Below are 7649 nucleotides of genomic sequence, written 5' to 3' on the forward strand. Positions count from 1 at the left end.
AAATGGGGGGGAACAGTCACGTGGGTGGGCCCCTATTTAATAACTGCAAAAGGATAAACAAGTATTTAGCAAAAATTATTCATTTACGGAAAAATCAGACCTTTGTTTAGTAATCAGATTAAGTTGCACATATAAGAGGACAGACTCTTACCTTCTAGTAAATGCTATATATATGGTTAAATTTCCTCTGCCAAAGCCAATAAAAACAATGATTTTTCAAATAAAAGAGTGAGTAATGGAGCAACTACATATGGAAATGAAAGCAAGCTCTGTTTCAGTAGTGTTATTCACGATGATAAACATTATCAGAGGATGATGCATATAACAACACCCAAGTTTGGAATAAACAGTTCATTTCAAAAGAAGCTCAAGCTAAAGTTAGATTAACTCTAGTATTCCAGACTTTTATTCTGCCTTTTTTCTTAAACGTACAAAGGAATAATATCCCTTCTCTTATTCATTTGAGCTTTGCAAAAATAAAGTGTGTTAGAGGTGATGATTTTGTGATAATTGGAAGTGTATAACTTGAGACTATTAGTACAAGAATCCTGAGAATAGCTTTGTTACACTTACTAGCAATGATAAACTAAGAAGTGCCTAAAAGAAAATATAGGATTGGGTACATGGGACTTTTACTGGAGCCATAAAACTGCATTGCACAATTCATTTCTTAAGGACTCCAAATAAAGATTTATTTTCTGTATAGTGTACAACAAACAGTCTCAGAATCACGAAAGAAGATAAGGTAAAAGAAAAGTAATAGAGAGATCTGCTGCAAAATATGGGCATGCTAACAGCCAGGGGGCCAAATACTGACATTTTTAATACACAGTAGACGGTTTGAGTTGCAGTGAATAGGAATGGTTTGAAAATGTCCATGAAAGTGGAAGAAAACTGCAGTTGTCTGTACAGAACCACTAAAGAAACAGAAATTCATTCACAGTAGAATCTGTCCCAAAGACACCTTCTGTATTGGGAAGCTGCTGTTTATTATTAGAAGATCCCTGGGGTTTCCAGGATCTTTGAGGTGCATGGAAAAAGGCAGAACACAGTCTCTTAACTTTTCTGATGTTTCAAAACGTGGACATCAAAGGAAAGCAGCACTGAAGAGGGAAAGATAGAGCCTGAGAAAAACAACAGAGATAAAAGTTGAAAATAGCTAGGTAAAAACCAGAGGACTGAACCTGACATGATATTTCTTAAATGTGTTCCTTTGCAGCCAAAACTCAGTGAAAGCTTTTAAGAAGACTTTATATATGATAGTTATTTTCTGAATTTCAAAGCCATTTTATGCTATTTTGTGTATTTGTCGATCTCAAGGAATGGCTTAAAATAAAATCAGTATGGCTAAATGTAATTAGGTGTTTATTATCCATTTCTGAAAGGAGTGATGTATTTCCCTGTATTGCAGAGAGGCTAGCTGACTGTCTCTGGGAGTGCTTTTTGAACCCAAAGTAACGCTATGAAAAAAGAATAATGTTCTTTTTAAGAAAAGGGAGATAAACTTTCTAACTTTTTTGTTGTTGTTATTTAGAGAGATGCAGGCTGTCCTACCTTCAATATGATGCAGCTAGTCAGGGATGTTAATTTCAGTAGACCCCAGTTTGGTCTACCAGGCAGTGTAGTTTGCATTTGGGTTGAAGCTGTATATTGCAAGTTTATTCCTGCTCACATTCGTAAGTAGTAGATCTGCTTTTGTAATCTCATTGGAAACTAGTAAAAAGAAAGCCAAACTTTTTGCATCTGGTATAAAAACAGACTGTATGCATGTCGCTTACTCTTGTGGGGTGCTGTAAGGTGTGTTTCCTTTAAGACCATTTCTTTACCAGGAAATAGAGAAAAACAAGCCTACCATACACCAGAAACGTGCCTTCTTGTGGAGACATAGCTTGAACAACAGCAATCTCCAGAAAATTCCCTGAGGTGACCATCTGGCTGCAGATGTCCAAAAAACAACTCCAGAATAAAGCTTTTCTGCTATCTTTTATTATTACTATTATTATTCTCTGAGTTCTGCCAACTGATATCAACTGTATCCACTTTTATTGCGGTTTTCCCAGGTGGAAGAACTGTGTCAGAATGTAGGAATATGTGGCGTCCAGCTTGAGGTAGCATTTCCAAAGACAGGAGTATAGTAAGGAACATGGGGAATTGCTTGCAGGGATTCAATGCAACATTCAATAATGGCTGCAGTGAAACATGGGAAAGCCTAGTCAAATTACTCTTGTAAGGATTCAGCGTTGTCCTGTATGTAAATAGCCTTAGTCTAGAGACATATTCAGTCTTTATCTGAATTCAGAGAAACCTTTGTTACACGCCCTGTGAAAGAACAAAACAAGTTATTCTAGGAATAGATAAAATAATCAGTGCCAGGAAAATCCAAGACTTTAACTGAAAGAAATATTTTGTGGGGAAAAAAAAATATATATAGAAAATGTATTTCATAGATATCTGTATCTAATGTTGTACTAAGGTACTTCCAAACTGTAAAGGTAATTATTCTTCTTGTCCCGTATCTGTAAGCAATAAGATCCCTGGAAAACAGGAATGTGACTATGATACCATAACAACTAATATATTTTATCTTTGTTTTGCAAGTCACTTCCTGCAAAGTTCAACAGAGAGTAGTTTAAAAAGGTGTTGATGGGATGCACAAATTGAGGAACTGTCTTCTATTTAGGCACTGAATCGCAGGTGATCCGTCTCCCAGCTCTACACTTACCAATGCCTTTAGTTTACAATGTATCTAAATGTGTCTCTAGTATATACAATATTTTTTCTTCTGTGAAACATAAATATTGACACTTGAGCTCTGTATTTTCTCTCCCTTTTCTATTGTGTTTTTCATTGTTTTTTTTTTGTTTTTTTTTTTTTTAATTATTATTATTCATGTGGTCTTTAGAGCAAAAACATTCACTTACAACATCAAGCTTAATTGGTCTCTGGCTTTGGTCTAATGGTTTTGGAACTACTGCAGCAATAGGAGAAGCAACATAAACTGTATTCGTCTCAGACAGAGAGACAAAGATTGGCAAATATAGACATTGCTAAACCATTGACAATGGGAGAAGAGGGAACTGCTGCTGTAAATCTAGTGACTGAAATCATCGTTTATGGACACTTGCAGACACTTGCAAATGGTGCTATCTCAATCCCACTGAAATTAGAAAACTTTGCATATCTTCTTAATGTTAATGGCTTTAGTAATGTTCCCATTCCATAGTCTTCATATATTTCACTTTCTTTTATGACAACATCACATGACCAGTATCAGTTAGACAAGATGTCTGAAGTCCTTCCTGTCTGATCGAGTTCTCTACAAAAATGAAGTGAAATTAGGATGCTGTGCCTCAGGTTACCCTGAACTTCAGAGACCACATAGAGATGTCCACATAACTGAAGGTATGGCCATGTCTCAGACTTTCCAACTGTTCTTTCTCTGCAATTCAAGCATTCTGCTGTGTGCCTTTAATGACAGTTGGTTTTCCCAAAGCTGGCAATTGATTATGACCAGTTAGTAGCACAAAAATTGACATTGCTTTTCCCTTCACCATCCAGTTTCACTTTCTATCCAGTTTTTGAGCATCCAACCCAAAGCTCACTAATGTCTGTGACAGCATGGCATTGTTTAAAATTTTCTTTTGAATGTTCTACCAGAAAAAAAGAGGCTGAACTGAATTGCTGTCACACCAGCATATGTATATGGTTCTGGAACACTTTGCATACAAAAACATAAGCTTATGCTTCAATTTTCATATTTATATGGTGACTGATTTTCAACCCAGCTCACTATTTCACTTCATTAATAATGAATAAAATGATGTCAGATAAAAATGCGTCAGAAATTATTTTCTGATGTAGAAATCTGTAACCCCATTTATTTATTTATTTACTTACTTTTAAGCGTAATCATACATCAAATATTGTGCCTGTTTTCTTGCTTCCAGAGTGATTTGAGTGGAATCATAGTATTGCTAGGGTTACAAAAGACATTAGAGATCATTAAGTCCAACTGTAAAGCTAATGTACTACCCTAACTCTAACCACCCTCCAATAAACTGTGTCCCTGAGCACCACACCTACATGGTTTTAAAACACATTCAAAACTTGTGACTCAACCACCTCTCTGGGGAATTTATTTCAGTTCTTAATAACACTTTCTGTAAAGAAGTGTTTCCAGATATCCAACCTAAACTTACCTTGATGCAACTTAAGGCCATTTCCCCTTGTCCTGTCGCCAGTGAGAAGAGACCAACCCCTTGCTTGCTGCAATCACCTTTGGAAGAGGGTAATGATGAATAATAAGAACACAAATTTTGTGAACTTGAGAGTCACCATGTACCCCAAAATGTATAAAGTGCACTTGTAACAGTTATAGAGGTTTCTTACAGAAGCAAAACAGTCCATGGTATCTTGCAATCATTTATTTTCAACTGTAAGGGATCTACAAGTGATTAAGAGAAGACAAAACTACTTCCGATGTCTTTATGTGTACATATATGTGTACACATACATATTTTGAGAAACTAAACCATAAATATGTTTTGCAAATCATTTGAATAATTTGAATAATAAATGCAGTACAAGTTGTTCAGTTCTTGAAGACCTTTCAGTTGTGTTTTCATAACAGGAAGTAATTCAAGCTGAGTTGACATTAAAGTTATCTTACTGAAAATAACATTATTGAGAAATAGACTTGGGAGTTCCTGCCAGTACTGTCACAAAGTCCTATGAGGAAGTGCTAAAACCTCAATGAAGTATTCTTGATGAGCCAGCTGTCAGCCAGTAATAGGGAGCCTGTTTCAAATGCTCTCAGAGGATAGCAGAAATATGCTGCTCTGTATGGAGGCAGTCAGATTTCTCACAAGTATACTTCCAGATACTTTGGGATATTCAACAGATATTCTCTTTCATTTAAAAATATCTCACAGTCATAAAATGGATAGTGTTCTGTTTTTGTGAGTTTTCTCATGCGTGACAAAGAGTTTTTCCAATTTTACAGTCTCAAGTTGCACTAGTGAAGGTGTACACTGGATGTTAGGAAGAACCTCTTCACAAAGTGAGTGATCAAGTCTTGGAACATGCTGCTCAAGGAAGTGGTGGAGTTCCCATTCTTAGGAGGCATTTAAGTGATGTGTGGATGTAGCACTAAAGATGTGGGTTAGTGATGGGATTTGGTAGGCCATGTTCATGTTTGGTCTTAGAGATCTTGATCATCTTTTCCGGCCTTGATGATTTTTAGGATACAACAAATGTAAAAGGAGATTAAGTTAGGGGGCCTCTTCTTTCTGTCCAATTCTTGTTTCTAGTGATTCTGGGATCTTCTTCCTTTCTTGGACTGGAATAATTATTATGGGATAAACCTGAGGACATCAGAATGTATTATTTTCAAAATACAGACCACCTATGAGACCAACAAAGTTTTATTGAAACTCTGGTGAATATCCTATCTTGGTGTAGCTCAGTATGCCACACACACATGTAACAGGCATCAAGGATAACGTGCCTAACTGTATTGGTATTCAAAGATGTATGTTATAACGCTTCTTATTTCTGGGTTGTAAATCTGGATGTCTTCAGCAGTACAAGATACTGACAATCAGAGTTTTCTGTAATTCTTACAGATAAGTGATAAAAAGCATTATGCAGCACTAAAGCAGGATTCCATCAATTTGAAAATCAGTATAGCTTAGTAGCAGTAACTTATTAGGAGATCTGTATGTGTTTCCTCGTCATAGATTCTGTCTTCCTGTTTCTACCAAATGCACTTTTGTGGCTGTGACTCTGGACTGTATCTCAGATCTGGCACAGGACATACAGAATGCACTGCTGATTAAATCAGGATTATTTTGTGTTTTCTAAGTCCCAGAGTTCACCCTTTAGAGACAGCCACAGTGAAAAGATATTCTCCCTGATAGTGCCCAAGATAAGGTAAAACTACTTGATACTGCACAAAATGTATCACAACCATACATTTGGATGTGAAAAGATTATTTGGAAAAGATCTGCACTTGCCTCCTCACTTCCTACACCAAGGATGATCTTCATTAGCCAGAGCTAAAGAAAAAGTCTAAGATTTGCATACTAAATACATTATTAATTTTAACTTTCAAATTTTCAACATAGATGCTATAAAAATGCGTAGCTTACTTCTTCCAAATCACCCCCCAGATGTATGTAGGTCCAGCAGGCCCAGCTGCAGCATGCCAGAACAAAGATTTGTTAGATTTAATGATCCCTTCACTTTTATGCATGCTGAATATTGAACTGCGTAAAATGTCCAGCCAGTCTCTGCACTTGCGTTAATTGAGTTTTGTTGGACAGTTTATAATCCCAATTCGAAACACATTAGCCTGGGAAATGTTTTATTGGGAAATGAATGACGTTTGCAGACTACTATAAGTCATAGATCTGGGATTACTCTTACATACCTGTTTCTTCCCCACGAGAGAGCCAGATTGCTGCACAGCTACAGGAGATGTAAGTAACTTCAGAGAAAACAGTTACACTCAGTGCTCGTACATGTCATAAAAAGATTAATTACTTCCCTTTGTCAGAGCTAGATAATACAGAGCTGATCTTCAACTCCATATTAGATGGCAGTCTTACTTCTGTTTCAGATTCACCTGAGATCTAGCAGCCAATTGTTTTCCTGTTTGGTAAAATTATTTGATTTTGGAGTAAATCCCCCTGCAAATGCACGCTAAAAAATATCCAAAGAAACGAAATGAAGAACAGTTTTAGACTATAGCTCAGGAGTGTGTAATATACTAAAAACTTTGCTTTCTTGATAGTAGTGGTAAACTGAGTTTGAACAGCTTGAAACCACACACAAGATGGGAATGCTTAGCGCAGGGGTTACACTAAATCTCCTCAGAAATCAAATTTGTCCCCATGTTTGCCACATAGGTGATATGGGGTCCCAAAACCTAACTGATTTGCTAACTGATCTGCTTACTTTTGTCCAATTACTTCGTCCTAAAGAAGTGGTAGAGGAGAAATTCTTTCATGAAATGTTGGTCACCTATTTTGCATGGCATAAACCATAACTTAAAGCTGGGTGATTGATAGAAATATATATTACAATCAATTTTAGAAGCAGAGGACTTAATCCTTCTTTGGATCAGGATCTGAGAGTTGGTGACCATGTCACATGCCATGGTAGAAATTATTGCCTTGGTCACTGTAAATAAGTAAGGTTGGGACAGGGAGAACTTCAGGTCTACTAGGTTCTCTAGCAAACATATATCTGTGCTGCCTGTAGTTCAATTGGCTTTAACAGCTGAATGCTGATAGGAAGCAAGATGGGGCAGCTGAGAAATTATTTTTAATGTATTCATACAGTGGGAGTGGGCCTTACATGTAAATATGTATTGCCTTGAATTAATGATGTCTGAAATGGAGATCTGGATTGTGTTTTATAAATGCTGTTTGCTATCATGTACAATGGAAGATTTATACTGGGAGTCATAAGAATGATTATTTAGTATAGCAGATGTTTTACTGAACAAAAAGATTCAGGAAAGTTTACCATGGAATAACCTGTCCAAAGGAAATATTTCTTCTCCACTGTCAATTCCTGCATACCTTATTCTTCAAACTAAAGGATATTATTACTTTCTAAGAATTATGATGTGTGCTGGAAGAAT

The sequence above is a fragment of the Tympanuchus pallidicinctus genome, unplaced genomic scaffold (genome assembly GCF_026119805.1).
Source record: "Tympanuchus pallidicinctus isolate F22 unplaced genomic scaffold, pur_lepc_1.0 scaffold1, whole genome shotgun sequence".
In the NCBI taxonomy this organism is placed as follows: Eukaryota; Metazoa; Chordata; class Aves; order Galliformes; family Phasianidae; genus Tympanuchus; species Tympanuchus pallidicinctus.